Below are 20,794 nucleotides of genomic sequence, written 5' to 3' on the forward strand. Positions count from 1 at the left end.
GGGAACGGACGGTCGCGAAAAGGCCCCGCCACCCGTCCCAACTCAAGTTCCTCCGTCAACTTCCGGCGAACCTCCACCCGAAGCTGAGACACCGAGGAAGCGTTGGAAGCCTGAACATTAGCTAATGGCAAAACACACGGTATCACAAATCCCTCGCTAAACCCCCCCAATAGTACCTCTGCCGCCCTCAAATCCCGATACTGAGCTAGCCACGGCCTCATGGCACCCACCCTAACCGGAGTGGGCAACCCACGGGGCCCCGACTCACTTACCCGGGGGAGGAGGCATGCCGACTCCTTTCTTGGGGCACTTGGTAGCCAGATGTCCCTGGCCGCACAGGGAACAAGTGTGTCGAAAGCGGCAATCGGTAAAGGAGCAGGTTGATTTATTAAACTGCCAGCAGATGCCCGGCCCTCCCCCGGCACCCGCACTTCCGGGCGGATGAAAGGAGCGTCCCGCGTCCATCGTTTGTTGAACCTGCTTGCCCGAAGTTCCAGGACCCGACCCTCCCGGCTTCGCCATATGGGTGAGCCAGAGATTAATGTCTTGCGTACCCCATGACATGTGCCGATTCTCCTCCATCTTATCACGAAACGCTTCGTCATAGTTTAGCCACGCCCAACCTCCGAAGCGCTGGTAAGCGTCTAATACGGAGTCCGCGTAAGCCAATAGGAGGCCATAATCCTGAGGGCTCTCCCTCCCCCAGACACTAGCCAGCCGCAAGAACGCGCGTGTCCAATTGACAATATTACGCGACACTACTCCCACCTTGGGTTTTTCACCTTCCTTTTTACCCTTCTTCTTTCTACCGTGCACCCGACCCTCCATAAGCGCGAAGACGTCTACGCAGGTACGCCTCCTAATTTTCCGTTGCAAGGACCGCGGTACCTTCTCCCACAGTTCCGATAACGCTACCAGGGCAGGAGCTCCCCGATCGTCCCCCTCATGTAACTGTCCCCCACTCGCTACCCGCCGAAGTGGAAGATGAAGAAGAAGAGGAGGAAACTGTTGATGTAGAGGAAGAGGACGAAGAAGAATGTCTGTCCCTGCGGCGCTTCCTACCCTTACCCCTCTTCCTTTCCCGCTTATCCCGGTTATCTACCCCAGCCACTAGGGCCATGTTACCCGTAATCCGGTCGACTCCAGGTCCGCATCCGCCGTCCGCAGCTTCCGAAGTGGCGCCGTCCGCAGCTACCACCGTAGCAGGATGCTGAGTAATCCGAGCAGTATCCACCACGTTCGTCCGCACGGCTCCAGCAGGTCTCTCCCGAACCAGTCCTGCAGTAGATGTCCCGGCCATGACAGCGCGTCCAGCGGTGATCTCCTGTGGGGAGAAATCCGGACAGGGGCCAGCAACCTGCGCAGCAGGAGGGTAAGTTAGCCCCGCAGACCCTGTAGCCCTATCTGGGATCTCGCCCCCCCCTAAAACCTCCCCCAACACCTGGTCCCCAATGCGACGGAGGGCCTGCCACCTGAAACGAAGGGGGGACCGAAGCCCACGGGCCCATCACCCACGGAGGGCCCCACATACCCCACGGGGACCAACCGCCCGTCATGCCCACCTGTGTACCACTAGCGGCACCCGAGGTAGCCGGGAAAACGGGAGCCCCAGGAAGCCCGTTGGCTGTGCTCAAGCCCCCAATTAAAGGTGTAGCCCCCACACCCGACCGATCTTCCATTGAACCATCGCATACCTCCCTTGCCTGCTGGGATATCACCTGTGTCCCCGAATCCGCAGCAGGCACGGTCGCTACCGCCCCTCTCCCTGCCGATGTCCTGCCACGTGTGCGCGGTCCCGGACATCGGCCCCTACCCCTGCGGGTTAAACCCGCACGTTCCTGTGCTGCCGGTACCGCCCCCGCTATTTCTAACGCGATCGCCGTTCGGGCTGCTGCACGGGACCGCCTGGGAGGCAAGGCCCTACCCCCGCTCGCCACACTTACCGGGGCTTGGTCTCCCTCGTCAAGCGAGTCCCCCGCTAGCAGGGACAGCTCTGCCAGGTCCTCTGTAGACGTGTGCTCCATCGTGTTTGGTAGCTAACAACCGACCCGTGAAGATCTGTGAATCGGCAGGCACACGAGGTGAGCAACACTGTCTCGGAGGACCGAAAGGTTTAAGTCCTCCGAGCGTGCTCGCCTTATACCCCTCCCACCCACAATCCCCCTCGGCTGCGACGCTCCGAGGGGCGGGGGGGGGAGCGATCCTGTGACCACGGACCGCCCCTCTTCCACCCCCCCCTCCCCTCCACTCGCTCGTTTTCTATCCCTCTCCCTCTCTTCTTACTAGCCCGACGGGCGACTCAGCGGGCCACCCAGCCCCGCGTTAGGGTCGCCCGTCGAGACTAGCTCTCGGGCTTGCTTTTTACAGAGAGATGCCTTTGTGGGAGCTTTAAGATCCATGTATTGGTTGGTAAAAAATGAATTACCACATACAACATTATTTGAAAAGCTGTAGGAACTCTGTAAAGAAATGGGTTGTTCCTTTTTACAACAACTCAATGTTGGTAAAAATGCACATTACACCTCAGAAAGAATAATGCAAGAGCTGCTGGATGTCTTAGCATCAGAAATAAAGTCTAACATACTGAAAAATATGCATGCTGAAAATTTTTTCAGTATTCTGTATGATGAAACCACAGACATCTCAGTTGTAAAACAATTATTTACATTAAATATGTTTGCCAGGTCACTAAACAGGTCAAAATTAGTTTTGTATCAACCCACAATATGAGTGATGGCAAAGCGGAGACTATAACTAACACACTGAGTGAGACTATGGACATACTAGGCTTGAAAACTGCTAATCTGGTTGGACTAGGGTCAGATGGGGCAGCTGTTATGATTGGGAAACAGAAAGGTGTGGTAAAACTGCTTAAAGATAAAACATCTGGACTCTTGGTCAACTGCCACTGTGTAAACTATCGACTGGCCCTTGCAAGTCCCCAAGCAGCAGCTGCCATACCTTATTTAACAAAACTGAATGATATCTTAAGGCAGCTGTTCTATTTCTTCCAAAATTCTTCAGTTAGGATGGCTGGTTTAACAGAAATGCAAAAATATTCTGAACATTCCCCAGATTATGCTGAAAATGGCCAGTGACACTAGATGGCTGTCTCATGTCTCTGCAGTACAGTCACTACGACAGTGCATGATGAGTGTCATAGCTGCGCTGGAAAGAGAGGCCACTGAACGAAATGAAGGATTAAGCAGATGTATTTAAACGTACAATTTTGTTTCCTCTCTGATAATGCTCTCAGATGTATTACCTTTGTTGTCCAACTTATCTAAGGCTTGGCAAAGGCAAGATGTCAATCTTACCGAAATTGAGCCAATTTTGCTCGCCACAAAATTGTCCATCATGCAGTTGAAAGACACTCCTGGGAGATATTTTCAAAGCCTTCATCTTTGTCTGGCAGAAGAATGGTCAGATCTCCGCATTGTCTATACACAGAGTGATGTAATGGCATTCAAAATTGCAATATATAATAAATACCTAGAGACAGTTGTCAAGCACCTAGATGCAAGATTCCCTGACATGCCAATTATTTCCAACTTTTCAAAAGTTTTCAATGCAGAAACTCACGATTCAAGTGAGTCTGCTGAAATTCTTTTTGCTCATTACTCCAAAAATGGTAGCCCTCCAATTTTAAAATATGAAAGTAGGGGGGGGGCGCTGTTGAGCCCGACTGGGATGGTCGCTTGAACAACTAGCTCCAGCAACCTTTCTTTACTTTTTGCTCTTTTGCTGCAATATTTTCGTTTTTCACCCCTCTAATTACCACCTTCAGCTGTATGAACTATGGCTTCAACTACTAAGGGCAAGAGACACAAGCCAGACCCACCTTCTCCGGCGAAAAACTCCAATTCAGAGACTTCTGATACTGCTGCATCTCCCTCCATGTCTGACTTGTGGGAAGCAATTAAAACAGTTCAAGAACTTATGACAGACACCAAAGATGCAATATCGGAGCTTAAAGAAGATCTGGCAGTGATTCACACTGATTTGTCTTCATTTAAATCCAAATTGGCTGATTTAGAAATCAAATCGGCAACTACGGAGGCTAATGTTAAAGCGCTTCAGGGCCATGTGAAACGCACGCTGGCCCTGGAGAAAGATATGGAAGACGCGAGTAATCGTTCTCGCCGGAACAATTTGCGTCTTTTGGGGGTCCCGGAAGGGCAGGAAGGAAACAATATGGTCACCTTCCTCGAAGCGTTCATCCCCAAACTGCTGGATCTTTCATTCACCCACGACTTCGAGATTGAGCGAGCCCACCGGTCGCCATCTTCCAGGCTCCCACGCGACCGTCGACCGCGACCCATCGTGATGAAAATCCTGAGATACCCTCAAGTTATTGCTATACAACAAAAAGCAAGATCTATGGCTCCCATTACTTATGAGGGTAACCGGATTCTTATTCTCCCGGATCTTCATAAGAACACAGTCAAAACCCGGCAGCAACTCCTAGCATTCCGTCCCCAGCTAAAGAAGATGGGCGCCCGCTTTGGCCTCTTTTATCCGGCGCGGATGCGGGTGACATATTTAAACCAAACAAAAGACTTCACCGATCCGGAGCTCTTGGCCACCTACATAGAAGAAACTTCGCCCACCCCGATTGACAATGTGTGAGTCTGATCTGCCCTGCTCTGCTAGCAGAAGCATGGCTGTGCTTTAAAGAGTGACTCTCTACTTCAGAGCAACGGAATTTTCCTCACCACGATGCATTACTTCCTTTTGTAATTATGGCTCAAGTTTTGTTTTGTTTTTTTTCTTTTTGCACAATGTCTGCCTACTCTCCTTACCTCTACTGCACTCCTCTACACCACGAGCTGACAACGTGCTCTCTGTTTGTTTCCTTTCCCGCCTTGGGCCTCGGCACCATTAGATTTAATGCTGCCTGCATCTGTCTCTGGAGCCGTTTTCGGCTCTCTCTCTCTAGCCTCTCACTGTGTGCGGCTGCCTTCTGCTTTCTCCTCGGTCACTCTGACACCTTGTTTTCACTCACAGCTGCTCCTGTATCTGTTCAGCCCTGTTAGTTCTGCTTCAACTGTTTTTGCTACCTGGATTGTTATGACTGGTTATCTTTCAATTAGCCTAATAGCGTCAGTTGTTTACTCAAGGTTTTACTGCTTGAACTTGCTGATATCCTGTTTTTGTTTTCCTGCATAATTAAGTGTGCAGCAAGAGCTACTGTTTTCACAGTCTTTGTCAATAGGTTTGCTGGTGTGTGCTGTCCTTCGGCCTGGGCCTTGGCTTCTCAGCCCACCCATATTTTATGGCCTGCTGCTATTTAGCAGGGGGCTTTCTCACCTTTTCCAGTATATTTTATTGCTCTTTACTTCTTTCTCTCTTTATTGGTATTTCACTGATATTTATCACTCCTGTTCTATTTACTACAGATATGTATGCAGTTTCTGATGGGTATTTCATTCCATATATTTTATATGCAGACAATTATTAGATTCTTTTTATTATCTTCAAATGTCATTATCAATAACATCTTTGAATGTCAAGGGTCTTAATAATGTAATAAAACAACGGAAGTTAATGTCATATTTGGATGATATTAAATCTGATGTTATTCTGCTACAGGAAACTCATCTTAATTCTGCTGACTCTGCCAAGTTTACCAAACGTGGTTTTCTTCCTCCCCTTTTCTCCCCTGCTGAGGATGGTAAGAATGGTGTCATTACTCTGGTGAGACAACATCCCTCCATTTCCACACTTTTTAGCTCTCATGATACACATGGTAGATGGGTAAGTGCTAAGCTTTCTATTTCCAATCATGCATTGCGAATTATTAACATCTATGCACCTAATATTGATTCTCCAGATTTCTTTCATAATATCGCCAACCATGTATTGCAGGATCCAGATTCTCCCGTAATAATAGGGGGGGATTTTAACCTCATTTTGGACCCTAGTAGGGACCGGAAATCACACGCCCCCTATAAAAAATCAAAATCATGGTATGCATTGCATGATATTATGACTCAGTTACAACTAACAGATCCTTGGAGAATCCACCATAGGGATGATGAACAATTTACATTCTTTTCTGCCCCCCATGCCACATACTCCAGGATTGATTATTTCCTTGTCAGCACATCTATCTTAACACACATTCTTTCATCTGACATTCACTCCATAACTGTTTCAGATCATGCTGCCATTACAATAAATTGCACACATTTCTCCCTAGAACCTCGCAGTAAGCAATGGCGGTTTAATTCTTCACTCCTTGCTGAGGACCATTTTTCGGATTGCATTAGTGCTGCCATTGAAGAATTTTTCAAATTCAACATTCCCACACATACTAATTGGATTGTTACCTGGGACGCCTTTAAGGCATTTATTCATGGCACTATTATTCAATTCTCAGCCAAACTTCATTCTTCTCAGAAAACTGCACAACGGGATCTGGAATCCCACATTCGTTTGGCTGAGTCCATCCATATCTCTGATACATCTAATATACAAGCTCTAACTGATCTTCGCAATCTTAAATTGCAATACAACTCTCTTTTAAGCTCCTCTGCTGCCAACTCTGTTTTTGTTCAAGCATCCACATATTACGCCGACAATAATAAACCGGGTCATCTACTTGCAAACTATCTGAAAAAATCTCAAGATAAGATTACCATATCTTCTATTAAAGATGTATCTGGGCAGTTATCTACAGACTATTCCTCCATCTCTTCTGCCTTCCATGATTTTTATCAACAACTATATTCATCAGAAACCTCCCCCTCTATTCCTCAGCTTACCTCATTTTTATCTTTTCCCCATCCTTCACTCTTACCTACCGAGACGTCTCCTCTCTCCTCTTCCTTCTCTGCTCAGGAACTCCTGGACGCCATTAACTCTCTAAATTCGAATAAATCACCAGGCCCCGATGGCATTACTGTTGAGTTTTACAAGGCCTTTCTTCCTACTCTGCTTCCACATTTGCTATCTTTCTTTCAGTTTCTCTGCAATCAGGGCGATTCTTCAGGCTCCTTTACAGAGGCTACCCTTATTGTGTTTCCCAAACCCGGCAAAGACCCCCAAGATGTCAAAAACTATAGACCTATCTCTCTAATTAATGTGGATGCTAAAATCTTTGCTAAAATTCTTGCTACCCGGCTCCAATCTGTTCTTCCATCTCTTATCTCCCCTGATCAATCTGGCTTTATCCATAACCGATACTCCTCCAATAATACCCGCCTTTTGTCACATATCATCCACCACACTACATCTCATCCAGACAGACTCTTGATTATGGCCCTCGATGCTGAAAAGGCCTTTGATCGCCTAGAATGGCATTTTCTTTTTCATATTCTCCGTTGGTATGGATTCCCAGATCCTTTTATTGATATGATCAAAGTTCTATATTCCCACCCGACGACTCGGATTATGATTAATGGCCGTACCTCGCAACCTTTCTATCCATCCCGTGGCACCAGACAAGGATGTCCCCTATCCCCATTACTTTTTAATCTCGCTCTGGAGCCGTTATTAGCGGCTATCAGACACGACCATAGAATTAATGGCTTCCAGTCTGACCAATTTTCAGTTAAACTCTCGGCCTATGCAGACGATATCCTGCTCTACATCACCCCGGACTCTCTTTCTCCTGTTCTTGAACAAATTAGACAGTACTCAGCCATATCTGGCTATAAACTAAACATCACTAAATCAGAAATACTTCCGCTAAATTGCATCGATGTCCAAACTGATGCAATTAACTCTGGCTTCATATGGTCCCCTACCAAAATTAAATACCTTGGTTTATTCTTTGGTCCTACTCTCGAATCCACATTGAAACTTAATTCTGATTTCATCTTCTCTATCATTCACACTTGTACTTCCAAATGGTCCCCCTTCAACCTCTCCTGGTGGGGCAGACTTTCTACAATACGAATGATGATAACTCCCAAAATAAATTATGTTCTCAGTATGCTTCCATGTCTTTTTTCTCCCTCCGTCTATTCTCGTATTGAGCGTCTCCTTTCTTCCTTCTTGTGGCACAACAAACAGCCCCGGATTGCCTTGCGTAAATTAAAGTGTCCTCGGGACCAGGGAGGTGTCAACTTCCCTAGCTTTCGGGAATACCATTATGCTTTTCTATTATCTCAAGGCTCCCTATGGTCTAATCTTTTCCTCATAAGCACACCGCCCACGTGGTTATCCTTAGAGCATTCTTTACTCGATCCGTACATCATGCAACATGCACCTGCCATTCCTCTGCCTTCAGAGGCCAAACGCAATCCGATTTTACATAGTACTTGGCAAACACTTAACCACATTGACTCCATCTCAGAGAACAAATTAGCTGATTCATTAGCTGCACCTATTTGGCATAATCCCAAACTTAAAATTGACAATTCCGTGGTACTTTGGAAATCTTGGCAACAGCAAGGTCTCTGTACTATTGCGCATCTTATCAACGCGAATAAATGGATTACCTTCTCGGACATTATGGCAAAATTCCATATCCCTCCCACCCAATATTTTAATTGGATTCAGCTGCATCATTGTCTTACTGCGAGGTTCTCATCTCCCGCATCCTTGCATACTACTCCTGACCTCCACTCAAAGATACAACTTTTCTCTGCTTCCAAAGGTCAATCTTCAAATTGGTACAAGTATATGCAGGCAAAATCATATCCTTTCCTCGTCGAATCCATCTCTAAATGGGATCCGATGTTGCAATCCCCTATTACCGAGCAATTATGGTTGGCGTTATGGCCCAGATTATTTAAATCCCTTCACTCAGCCTTTCATAGACAAACAGCTCTTTTCCTCTATCATAGAGCCTTCTGGACTCCTATTAAATCAGCCAAAATAATGAAGTCCTCAGTTAACTCTTGCTGGTCTTGCAAAGCATCTGAAGGCTCCTTGCGGCATATGCTCTATGATTGCCCCCATTTGCAGATTTTCTGGAATTCGATCTGGCACACGATTTCTAAAATTTTCTCTATCACTGATCCTTTCTCATTTGATATTTTGATTCTGGGTTCCTCGGCACTCACTGCCCATCTATCTGTGTATCATGACCGCCTTTTTACCCTTTTATTAATTCTAGCCATTCAACTTATTTTACATAATTGGAAAGATTTTACAAAATTAGATTATAACCAATGGTGGAATTCAATGTGCCTCCACAATAAATTTGAACGACATATGGCTGACCGCCATAAATCTAGAGCGACGTTTGATAAAACTTGGTCGATTCTGGCAAACATCAGCACTTAGACCCTTGACCATAAACCGGATCATTTACCTATAGTATTCTGGTTTGATCTTTCCTTTATTTTCTCTTTATTTTATTTCATACTATTTTGTCATTGTCTGCTGACGATATACAGTCACATGTGTACTGTTTTAGCGTGGACTATATTGTATCTTATCTCTCTTGATTTACTCCCTTCACTATCCCATACGAAGCTTGTTCCTCGTTCTTATAGGCTTTTATGATGTGCATACTAACATGATTGATATACTGTTTACTGTTCATTTATCTTGTTATTGCCACTTCTTATTATGTAATTGGATATACTGGATGGGTGTCATCACCCGGTTTATAACCTGTGCTTCCTTGGAAGCTCTTCTTTTTGTACTTCAGTTTTTTTATGTTTTCCAAAAACCAATAAAAAAATTTTTTTTTGAACTGAAAAAAAAAATATGAAAGTAGCAGGCAAGAATGGACAGTTGCATCAAAAATGATCAGAAGTCAATCATACAAAGACTTAAGTCCAATACAAATTTTATTAAAAATGGCAACAACATCAGAGCTCAAAGAGTTGTTTCCAAATTTAGCCAAACTAGCTGATATTGGGCTAGTGATCCCAGTGAGCACAGCTGAATGTGAAAGGCGGGTTCTCCTAGGACAAGCAGGATGAGTAAGCCACATATGGGTGTTGTCCCAACAGCTCCCAATTTGCGGATAAGCTCTCCAATAGCTCAGAGAGATTTTTTTTTTTTTTTCTCTGAGCACGTGCAGTGCCCGGGCCCCACTGGGCATGCCTGAGCCCTACCCATTTCCCCCTGCTTCCCCCTAATCCCCAGTCTTTAGTTTCCGCCCGTTCCCATCGGCCGGATTTTCTACAGCTCTCCATTACAACTTTTCTACTCATCACCTTGAAGATGCCTGAATCATCTAAAGAAATGACTGGGATGCAGGAGAAGGATGAACACACTGGATCCTCATGAATTGTGCGCCCACTGATTGGATCCAGCGCTCGAGGTTTCCATGTTGCTTGCATTGTGCGCACATGTCACCACGTGCATGCAAGCTAAGGAAGAGGGCACTGAGAGACTTCATGAAGAGAAGTGAGGCCCGAGAATCTTCCTCCAGCAGCCATCCTCATCGGAATGCAGCAGCGGGGGATCCACAAGCTACAGCGGCAAGGAGCCTCCAGGATGCCCTGGCTCAGCTAATCCCCCCGCCTGCACTCGGCCCGGTAGAGAAATATCTCCCGGAGTCCCTGCATGTTGCCGCTTACAGCCAGCCTCTGCAGGGCAGCCGATAGGAGTCTCACCAGACCGAGAGATCTCTCCAGGAGTCACTGCATGCTGCCGCGTAAAGCCAGCCTCTGCGGTCAGCAGATCAGGGTTTTCGCCCTCCAGACTGAGAGATCTCTACCGGAGTTTTTGCATGCTGCCGCGTAAAGCCAGCCTCTGCAATCAGCAGATTGGGGTTTTCGCCCTCCAGACTGCATGCTGCCGCTTACAGCCAGCCTCTGCAGGGAGCTGATCGGGGTTCCCCCTCCAGCCCCAAAGGTAAGTCCTATCTGCTTGTTTTTGGGAAAACCTCTGATAATCTTTTGCAGCCCCGAGGGCTCTGCCCCACCCTCCTCCCAATCTGAATTTAAGGAGAAAGAAACTCCCATGCTTCTTTCCCTCGGAGGGGACCTGCAAACCTCTCCCACCAGCAGGAGACATGGTGCCCCAGAGTTCAGCTTGTAAAGGATATGCTGAAAAAAAAAAACAACAACTCGATGCTTCTTTCCCTCTTGAGGTCCTGCAGAGTCTGCAGTTCACACTTCTCCCACCCCGCCCCCCTCCCCCTCTCATGTCGGGAACGAGGAGTCTGCCTTTCACAGCAGGGTGCTGATATCATCAGTGATGCGGCATGTCAGACCACGCCTCTCCAAAGGTGGAGGTTTGAAACTCCTCAGCCTAAAGAGCAGTTCACTGCACTTCAGATGCTTTTCCAGCCAGCATGAGGGACTCTGCTACTATTTATGATTTCTATAGCACTGAAAGGCATATGCAGCACTGTACAGTTTAATATACAATAGGCAGTACAGCAGGAGAAGCCCTCTCAAGAGGCATTATCACTCCTCTTTCTCTGCCTCCAGGCACAGTGGGAAACGTAGCCAGGAGCACTGGCACAGATGAAGGGGTGCATCCTGCCCCCTCTCTGCAGGCTCTCCCCCCCCTTTCAAGAAGGACAGAGAATGTTGGTGGGGTACATGGAGCCACCCAACCAGTCAAGTGGAGCAGCACATGAACCTGCGAACCACCAGGGTTGGGACCAGCAGCAACAGTTAATCCTCCTGCTGACCCACTCCTCTCTCAGCGGGCAACACTCCCCCCAATGCCCCCCTTTAGAGGGAGTCACGCACAACAACATGGCGCGTTCCAGCGGCATGCGATGCACCCAAGCTACGGAGGAACAAGCAACACACCAGCCTCCAGCCACGCCCCGAGTCACCACCCACAAAAATAAATAAATAAATAATTAACCAAAAAAAAAAAAAAAAAAAAGAAAACCCACAAATGAGGACTCACCCCAAGTCCCTCCAGAAACTCATAGCCTTTCTCAAGATCCACGTGGGTGGACAAGTACCCAAAACAGAGTACTACAAGGCCTGAACTACCAGTACCAGTACTTCACGCAAGCAGTGGCGATTCCAGTCCACAAGAACCTCCTGGACTGCAGAGACAAGATTTTGGCTGACTCCCTCTTCAGGGCAACCAACATCAAGGAGACTGGGATTGAAGTACCAGATCTTTCCAGCCCAGAGATTCGACAACCCGCAGCAGCCATACATGGACATTGCGGTAGCCTTGGCTTAAGAGAAACAGGGCAGCACGACCCCCCCCTCCAACGCCCCGTCACGGAAGGACCTGAAAAACCCTGGATTCCACGGGGAAAAAGACCTTCGAGGGTGCAATGCTGAGCGCACGAATTGCTGCGCTCCAGTTCCAGATGCGGTTTTGTCAGGAGGCCAGTGAGAGAAAATAAATAAATAAAATAAAATAGGAACTCCAGCTCACTACCGAGCCAGTCCACACTGGCAGCAGTCTGTGCCCCAGCGCTCGCAACAGTAACATAACTGCTACGCAAACAAACACTGCCCGAGGGGCAGGGGCATCCAAGGGCAGCCCTCTCCCCAAGACAAAAACAGAACCTTGACCACCGTCCGGCCCAGCAGGATCAGATTGTCTGCGAAGGCTTGGCCCAGGATCACCATCGACCAGTGGGCCCTCAGCATCATCAAGCAGGGATTCCGAATTCGTCTCCACTCCCGCCCCCCCCCCCCGAGTGGGCGGGGCACCCTCCATCTGACGACCCAATTTTCCTGCAGCAAGGAGAGGACCTGCTTCGGCAGAATCAATAGAGGTGGTGACGAACAGAGGAGATCACCAAGGGGTTTCTACTCCAGGAACTCCCGCGTCCCCATGGACAAGGACAACACTCGATCCTGGATCTCTGCAAGCTCAACAGGTGCATACACAAGGTCCAGAGGCACTCTCTGGGTTCAGTCTTGGCCCTGTAACAGCCCGAGTATTGGCTAGTATCTCTGGACTTACATGATGCATACACTCACGTGTCCATGCACCCAGCCCACAGGAGGCATCGTCGCTTCTAAAGCCAAAACAGACGCCTCCAGTACAAGGTCCTACCCCTTGGACTCTCAACGGCTCCAAGAGCGTTCACAAAGTGTGTGGCAGTGGCACATCCTCGCCTTCAAGGGGTGTGCATCCTATCTTATCTCGACAGCTGGCAGCCCCGACAACCACCATAACCCTCCTCCAAGAACTGGGGTTCCTCATCAACTACATGAAATCCCACCTGATACCCCCCCAGGGGATATCGTTCATCTGGGCAGTCATCGACACCACACAGACCAAGGCCGTCCTACGGGACTACCAGATCGACACCATGACATCCCTGGCCCAGTGCATCCCTGCCAGCAGCTCATCGTCAGCACGCTCCCTCCTGTGTCTCGGCTGCGGTCTTTGTTGTCCAGCACACCAGACTACACATGAGATCCCTGAAAGGGACCTCAGACGTCACTGGGATTAGTGTACCCAACCTCTGACCACCCAGATACCCATTCGCCAGCCCATACACAAGATGCTTCACTGGTGAATGGCCTGAGATAACTTAGCAAAAGAGAAACCAGACCACCACCTCACCAGCTGGTGGCCACCATGGATGCCTCCAAACATGGAGGGGGGGGACACACCTTCTTGATCCTCGCACAGGTTTCCTCACTCCATATGTACCTACTGGAGCTCAGGGCCATAGGGAATGCCCTCGAAACCTTCAAACAATGGGTGACAGGCAGGGCAGTCCTCACCCAAACAGAAAACCAAGTGGCCATGCACTATATCAACAAGCAGGGAGGGACAGGGTCAGCCTCGCTATGGAAGGAAGTTTGCCGCATGTGGGAGTTCACCAACTCCATTCAATGCCCCATTCAGGCAACTTACCTCCCGGGGGAGCAGAACGACCTGGCAGAAAGCCTCAGCCACCAGCTGGATCCCGATGAGTGGTGTCTCAATCCAGCGGCGACGAAGATCTTCAGCACCTGGGGCACACCGAGCATCGACCTGTTGGCAACCGAACCGAACTCAAAATACTCGACCTTCTGCACAAAGAGATCAACCCATCGCCGTCTCAGCCCTGACAGTCTGTCTGTGAGTTGGAACCACGGACTCTTATACGCCTACCCGCCATACCCTAAGTCCTGCAGAGGATCCTTCAGGACAGAGCAACGGTGATCATGATTGCCCTGTCCGGGCCCCTGCAACCATGGTTCCCGTTCCGGCAAGGGATAGCAGTTCACCCATCTCTCCCCCCTCCTGATCAGTGCACTTCTTATAACACAATGCGGGAACCTTACCCTCCACCACGACCTGCTTTCCTTAGCCCTGACCGCATGGATGATGAGATGATGAACCTACCACAAGATGTGGAGCACACACTTATGGCAGCCAGAAGACCTTCAACCAGAAAATGCTATGGGATTGAAATGGAGAAGGTTCCATTACCGGTGCACAGACACGCAGCGAGACCCCTACAACTGCCCCATACCGGACATCCTGCAGTACATACTGAGCTTATCTCAGTGGGACCTAAAACCCACTTCCATCAAGGTCCACCTATGTGCAATCGCAGCATACCACACTGGCCTAGACAACAAACCAGTGTCGAGGCATTCAGTAATCACAAAATTTCATGAAGGGACTGTCCAATCAGCACCCACCGGTCAGACCACCACCGCCCGGATGGGACCTCAACTTGGTGCCACATCAGCTCACCTCGACCCCTTCAAACCTTTGGGGGAGGCAGATCCCGTATTCCTGGCTGGGAAAACCCTGACCATCGTGTCGGCCGACACACTCCTCCATAAGAACAGGGTGGTACCCAGAACCCACCCCCGATTCTTGCCGAAGGTGGCTTCAACGTGCCTCCCGGCATTCTACATCTCCCCACAGGGAGGCACACAGCCACCTCAGCAACACCTCCTGGACTGTATGTGACTATGCAGCAGATTAGACAAGCCTCAATTGTTCGTCTCCTACGACCAAAACAGACCAGGACTTCCGGCCACCAAACGCAGGCGCTCGTGCTGGATATACAAGTGCATCCCCTTCACCTATAGAAAAGCGCAGCATCAACCACAGGTGGGAGCCCACGCCCACCAGCGCAGAGCCATAGCCACCACATCGGCTCATCTGCACCACACACCAATAGGGGACATCTGCGATGCAGCCACTTGGTCCTCCATGCACACCTTCACCAAGCACTACTGCCTCGACATAGCATTCCACGCTCCAAATGCATTCGGCCGAGCAGTCTTGGAAGTGGCTCTTCCCTTCCGGGAGGGACAGCAACCACTAGCACAGCCTTGACGAACACTGATCAAGTAGGGTGTTATAAATATCGACAAACACTGATCAAGTAGGATGTTATAGATATTGATTAAGTAGGTCTTCCAGCACTCCTGTCTAGAATGAATTCTCACATGCAAGTACAAATTGTCACTGTTGACCAGTTGGTTTCTCACTGTTCATTGATTGTCATTGACCAGTTTCACTGTTCTGTGAGTTAAGTAGGTCTTCCAGCACTCCTGTCTAGTCTGAATGTGGAATAGGCAAGCATGAATTCTCACATGCAAGTACGAATTGTCACTGTTGACCAGTTGGTTTCTCACTGTTCATTGATTGTCATTGACCAGTTTCACTGTTCGGTGAGTTAAGTAGGTCTTCCAGCACTCCTGTCTAGACTGAATGTGGAATAGGCAAGTATGAATTCTCACATGCAAGTACGACTTGTCACTGTTGACCAGTTGGTTTCTCACTGTTCATTGATTGTCATTGACCAGTGAAAAGGATTCAGGTCCCAATTCCTGCCCCATACTTTCTCTGTCTCTGTCATATGTAAGTCAGGTACCTGGGGACACATCTTAAAGACCAGAAACCATCTTTCAAATATGTCCGTCTTTTATTATGAGTTTCACATATTTATACGAATCAGGTTTGCCAGCATGTGACGGCATGTGACGTAAATACAAACCATATATGGAAGGTCACATGAAACTTTAAACACATCAGCATTTTTCCTATCTAGAGATTGAAGTCCAAAAGGTAAGAAAAAGCCTTGACCAGCAGAGCTTCTTAACTAAAGCTGTCTGTAAATACGGCTTAACAAAACAATTGAATTCACTTCACTACAACTCTGTTTAAACATTCATGTCAAAGAAAGAAAGACAAACATAGATGTCCTTATACCATCTTCAAAGAAGGGAAAGATAAACAGGGCCTACCTTTGCATCTTTAAACAACATATGCCTAAGGACACTTACTAAAGTTCTGATACGTGTCCGTTCAATTCCCCTCTTACGTCATGTAAATGACGTCACAAATACACAGCATGAGCTGGAAGGGAGTGATACCCTAGGTATGTCTCTCAAGGAGGGGTCTTTTTAGGAGCTGTAATACGAATAACACAGTACATGAGCAGTCAAGACAAGAGTGCAAATAATAAGAGATTATGCATTCAACTAAAATGCTGATCCCAAGAATTAGATAAATCAGAGTTACATTTGAACTCAGCAAAGAGGTCTGCTAATTTCTGAATGTCCATAGGAGGACCTATATTGTCAGAAAGAAAAGTACAACAGCTTAAAGTACTGAGGAGAATTTAACAGAATTCTCAGCTAAAATCATATCTAGGGCCATATGATTTTGAGAACCATCTGAGAAGTGGAGCCTAATTGATCAGTAATACTTTGCAAGGCGTTCCTAGAATAGTTCACAAAGCGTTGCTGATTATAATAATTTTAATTAATCCGATCAACATTCTTATTAATAGTAATAAAGGGAATAAGGAACTCAAACCCAGCCTTAACCTGAGCTCGGGCCTTAAATTCATCTGGGACCCCTCTTGGGACCCCTATAGCATCTATGTATACATGTGATCAGATTTATATCAAGACAAGTAAAAGGAAAAACCATGTGAATAGGAAGGATGCCTTTCAGAAAGAATATGCAGAAGCATAGTAACCTTAACTAAAGTGCACTGGCCTATCCACTGGCTGGGTAGCTTAACAGGGAGCCAAAAGTCTCCATAAAGCCAGTAAATATCAAATCTGATGCAGCAACAATGGGGCATACCTATGAGCCAAGACAGAACAATAACCTGGGGGTAAATTACCTACAAAACTACTCTGTGTCAGATTAGAAACATGACATATGTAATTGCCCTTATAGATGATAACGGCAATATCAAGCTTTTGCTGTCCTGGCAACAAAGGGTATTTAGAACACTACAGTGCACAAAGAGGATAGGTAAAATTAGAGGAGATATTGGTAAATAACCCAAAAAGGCATGGTTGGATACCAGGAGGGAGGTCCAGAGGTACGGTTCCTAGATGGGGTCTAGCTTGAGCACATATGTAACAATTACTCTTATTATGTTGATCAGCAGTGAATTTCATCCATTCTAACCAAAGGTTACGTTCTGAAAACCCTACCTCAACAGCCACAATATCTTCAAAAGTGGGATTGGCAATAGCCATCATGTCAGTAAGTTTATTGAATGTAGGGGCCAGTGGGTTAGTATTTTTTGGGGCCCCCACAAAATGGCGGGAGAGGATGAGTGGAGGTAGATAGATCCCATAAGAAAACTGATGATAGCTAGACCCACCCTTAAACCACATGTCCATAATGTACATACCTTCATCAGTAGGTCTAGGGTTGTCAATAGTAAGAGAAAGCTTAATAATTTGTGCAGGAACACTTTTCCTATAACAGTGTCCAACCTTATGAAGGGTCATACAAGTAAGCAGTGATTTACCATTTTGGTCCACTGTTTTTCAGGGTATTTTCTAGTTTATAAGCCCAGTCAGTATTAATATTCCACCCTACCACTCCCCAGAATGCACACTTAACCCCTCAACGTAAGTCAGTAACATATACATATATGTCCTTAGTTTTAGGAATCTCTGAGGACCAATGGCACAGCCTTGGGATATCAATTGATGAACAGTCCACAATGTCACAATACTCAAAGGAGAAGGTGGCAACTTGCACACTGCTGGAATTATACCAAAGGGTAGCATACCATCGGTCTTTTCTGGATTCCAATTGAAGGACAGCCTTTGCGAGGGAGTAGTCCAGCTTGACGTCGTGTTCGCAAAGAGGTGTCGGGGGTGCTGTTTACAGCAGGAGTGTCATTTACAGATGGGTATGGGCAGAAAGTGTCGTGAACCCAGAACACATCATCCCTGTAGACCCAGTTAGAAATGATCCATACAGGGAGAAAAACTAGCAGCAGCGGTGCCAGTAAGAGAATGATAAAGTTGGTAGAATGCTGCAATGAGATCATCATGTTGTTCTACTGGAGGAGGTGAAATCTGCGCAGGGAAGACTTGCTTCTGGGGTTTTAGGTTAACCCTCTTCAAGCGACTTGCGTGGATCCAAACAGGAAACTCCTCAGTGAGTGCAGCAGGCCTGGGCACAGCGATCACAGTAGTGGGAAGGCCAAAGGGGAAATCCGTCTGCTTCCGATCCTTGGAAAGCTTCTGGACAATCACCAGGCTGGAAAAAATGGGTAGGAATCTGTGGAGAGAAAGGAGAAGTGCAAGACACGTTTCTTTGAACAAGCCCTAATATTTCAATTAGCTTTTGGACGTATTCCTCCTGTATCAAAGGAAAATCTACCCATGGGGCGGGGAAAGGTCATCCCGTGAGAATCTCAAAGGGAGAGCAGCCAGATGTCTGTGCATACAGAAAGAGATACTTGAAAAGAAATGCTTGAAAAGCATTCCAAATATCATTCAGCAGCTGTACTCCAATGTGATCCAAATAAGAGAAACCATGTTGCCTGTACTGAATGTGGCAACATGCAACAATACCAATTCATTTACTTGGCATAGCCATGGCAAAAGAGAGACAATACTCAGTTACTTAAGGTTCTTAATTGAACAATCCAAAAAGATATGTTTTTTCGTGCTTCATATAACTATTATGCACTTCAGAGAGACCATACTGATGTACTGAATGTATTCAGAAATGTATATTGAATGGATCATATGTAGGGAACACCACGAAATAAACGCTGTATAAAGTAAAACTTTTTTCTTAAACATATAACCCTTAACTAAACTATATTCAGAATATAAAAGCTAAAAGTAAAAGAACATTGCGCAGTTAGGCTAGTAAGAAGTGGAAAAAGAGCTCTAGAAATGGCCAATATTATGTATCCTGGGGTACCCACTAAACTAAAACAAGTAGACATGACACAGACAAAACATAAAGTTTTAAGCGTGGAGCTATTTCTTCATCTGTCAAGTGTGCAGGGCTGAATTTAACTCTGCAAATAAACACATTGATATAAAAAAAACCAAAACAACAAATAATGTATATCATAACCATCTCATATTTGAAAAAAGGCATAAAGCTAATGTCTCTTTGGAGCGTCTCTATCTCTGCAGTGATAAAGAGGACCCGTGGAAAACATTAGAAATATCTGTGCCAAAACTGATCTGGGATGGCTATGTATAAATCCGGAAAAAACATTTTAAATTAGCAACATCCTAATTTCAGCTAAAACAATAGAAAGGAATTGTATTTTCCAATTTATTTTCAATTCACAACCATGCCAGCTGTAATTATCGAGCTATATATCTCTGTATCAAGGAGCAAAAGGTCAAGAATGAAAATATCACTAGCAAGAAGTTAAAATGTCGAGCGAGCACTACGATAACCAATACCATGATATTGGGCAATGAATAAGGGAGAGCTAGCAGCTGGTATCCAGGGTCTCCCCTCTTTGCACCAAAGTCCGTCCAAAAGGGCGGCTTTGGGCACCTGCCAAACGCCAGGCATCAAATTCAGAGGGAGCTGTGAAAAAAGAGAGGAAGAGAATCCTGTTCACCCTTGAGACCCAGAAGCCTATTTAAAAGAAGGGCTTAATGGGGTGACCTAGGATCAGAAAAGTAACCATCTCTACCACCATAGCACAAGCAGCCAGGGAACTTGAACAGGAGTGACTATAAAAAAAAGGCAACAGAGCGTAACTTACCGCCATGTTCTCCCTTCATGGTGTTACAATAGTCCCAAACAAAGAGATAAAACATGTGGGCATAAGCAGGAAAACCCAAACTTGAGCTAGAAACCAAAGCACATCTTAAATGTCCAACATTTCATAAGTCCATCTGATAAGAGCAGTCATTTCAGAAACCAGGGTCTGTCTCAAAATCTGGTCATAGAAGGAACAAGCAGAGATCCATTGGCGGCAGTGACCAATCATAGCAAGAAAAGTAAACATGTCTTTCTTGGTAACTGGGAGGGGCAGATCCAGAATAGCAGCAATGCAGAAAGTGCAGATTTTCCTTTGACCATGAGACAGGACAAAACCCAGGTATTTCACTTCAGATGTACACCAGTGCAGTTTATTTCATGACACCTTGTGACCACACACAGACAATCATTATAAAAGGTACAAACTATCAGCCTGACAGGTCTCCTGAATTATGGAACACAAAAGTTGTACAAAATAAGAATAGGACCATGAGGGGCAGTGCATGACTTGTAGAATAGCCCGAAGGACATTCCACACTAGGTATACTGTTGCTTAAAGGTGAAGGCAAAAAAAAGAGCTGAAAAGCTTCACCAACAGGGACTAAAATAAAACATTCTTTAGGAAAATGACAGAAAAAAATCATTGGCTGCCGATGGAATGGTGGAAGAAACATAAGGGCAATGAGAATTACCAAAACATTAACAGCCCGAAAATCTAGGACGAAACAGGGAATGCCATTAGCTTTGGCAACAAGAGCGATGGGCGAATTATAAGAAGAGATGGTGGTTTTGATAATGCCGGAGAAAAGTCAAGAGACAAGCAGTGGAATCTCACCTTACTGCTTTATAAAACCAAGAATGAGTAACTTCAAAGAAGCACTATAGGGGGTCAGTGGAAGCCCAAACAGAGAAGTCTGGGGGAAGGGACAAAAACATTCATGCACAGACCCTGATAATGAAAGCAAAGAACAGATTAGCTTTGCTC

This window comes from Geotrypetes seraphini, chromosome 4, assembly GCF_902459505.1.
Source record: "Geotrypetes seraphini chromosome 4, aGeoSer1.1, whole genome shotgun sequence".
Lineage (NCBI taxonomy): Eukaryota > Metazoa > Chordata > Amphibia > Gymnophiona > Dermophiidae > Geotrypetes > Geotrypetes seraphini.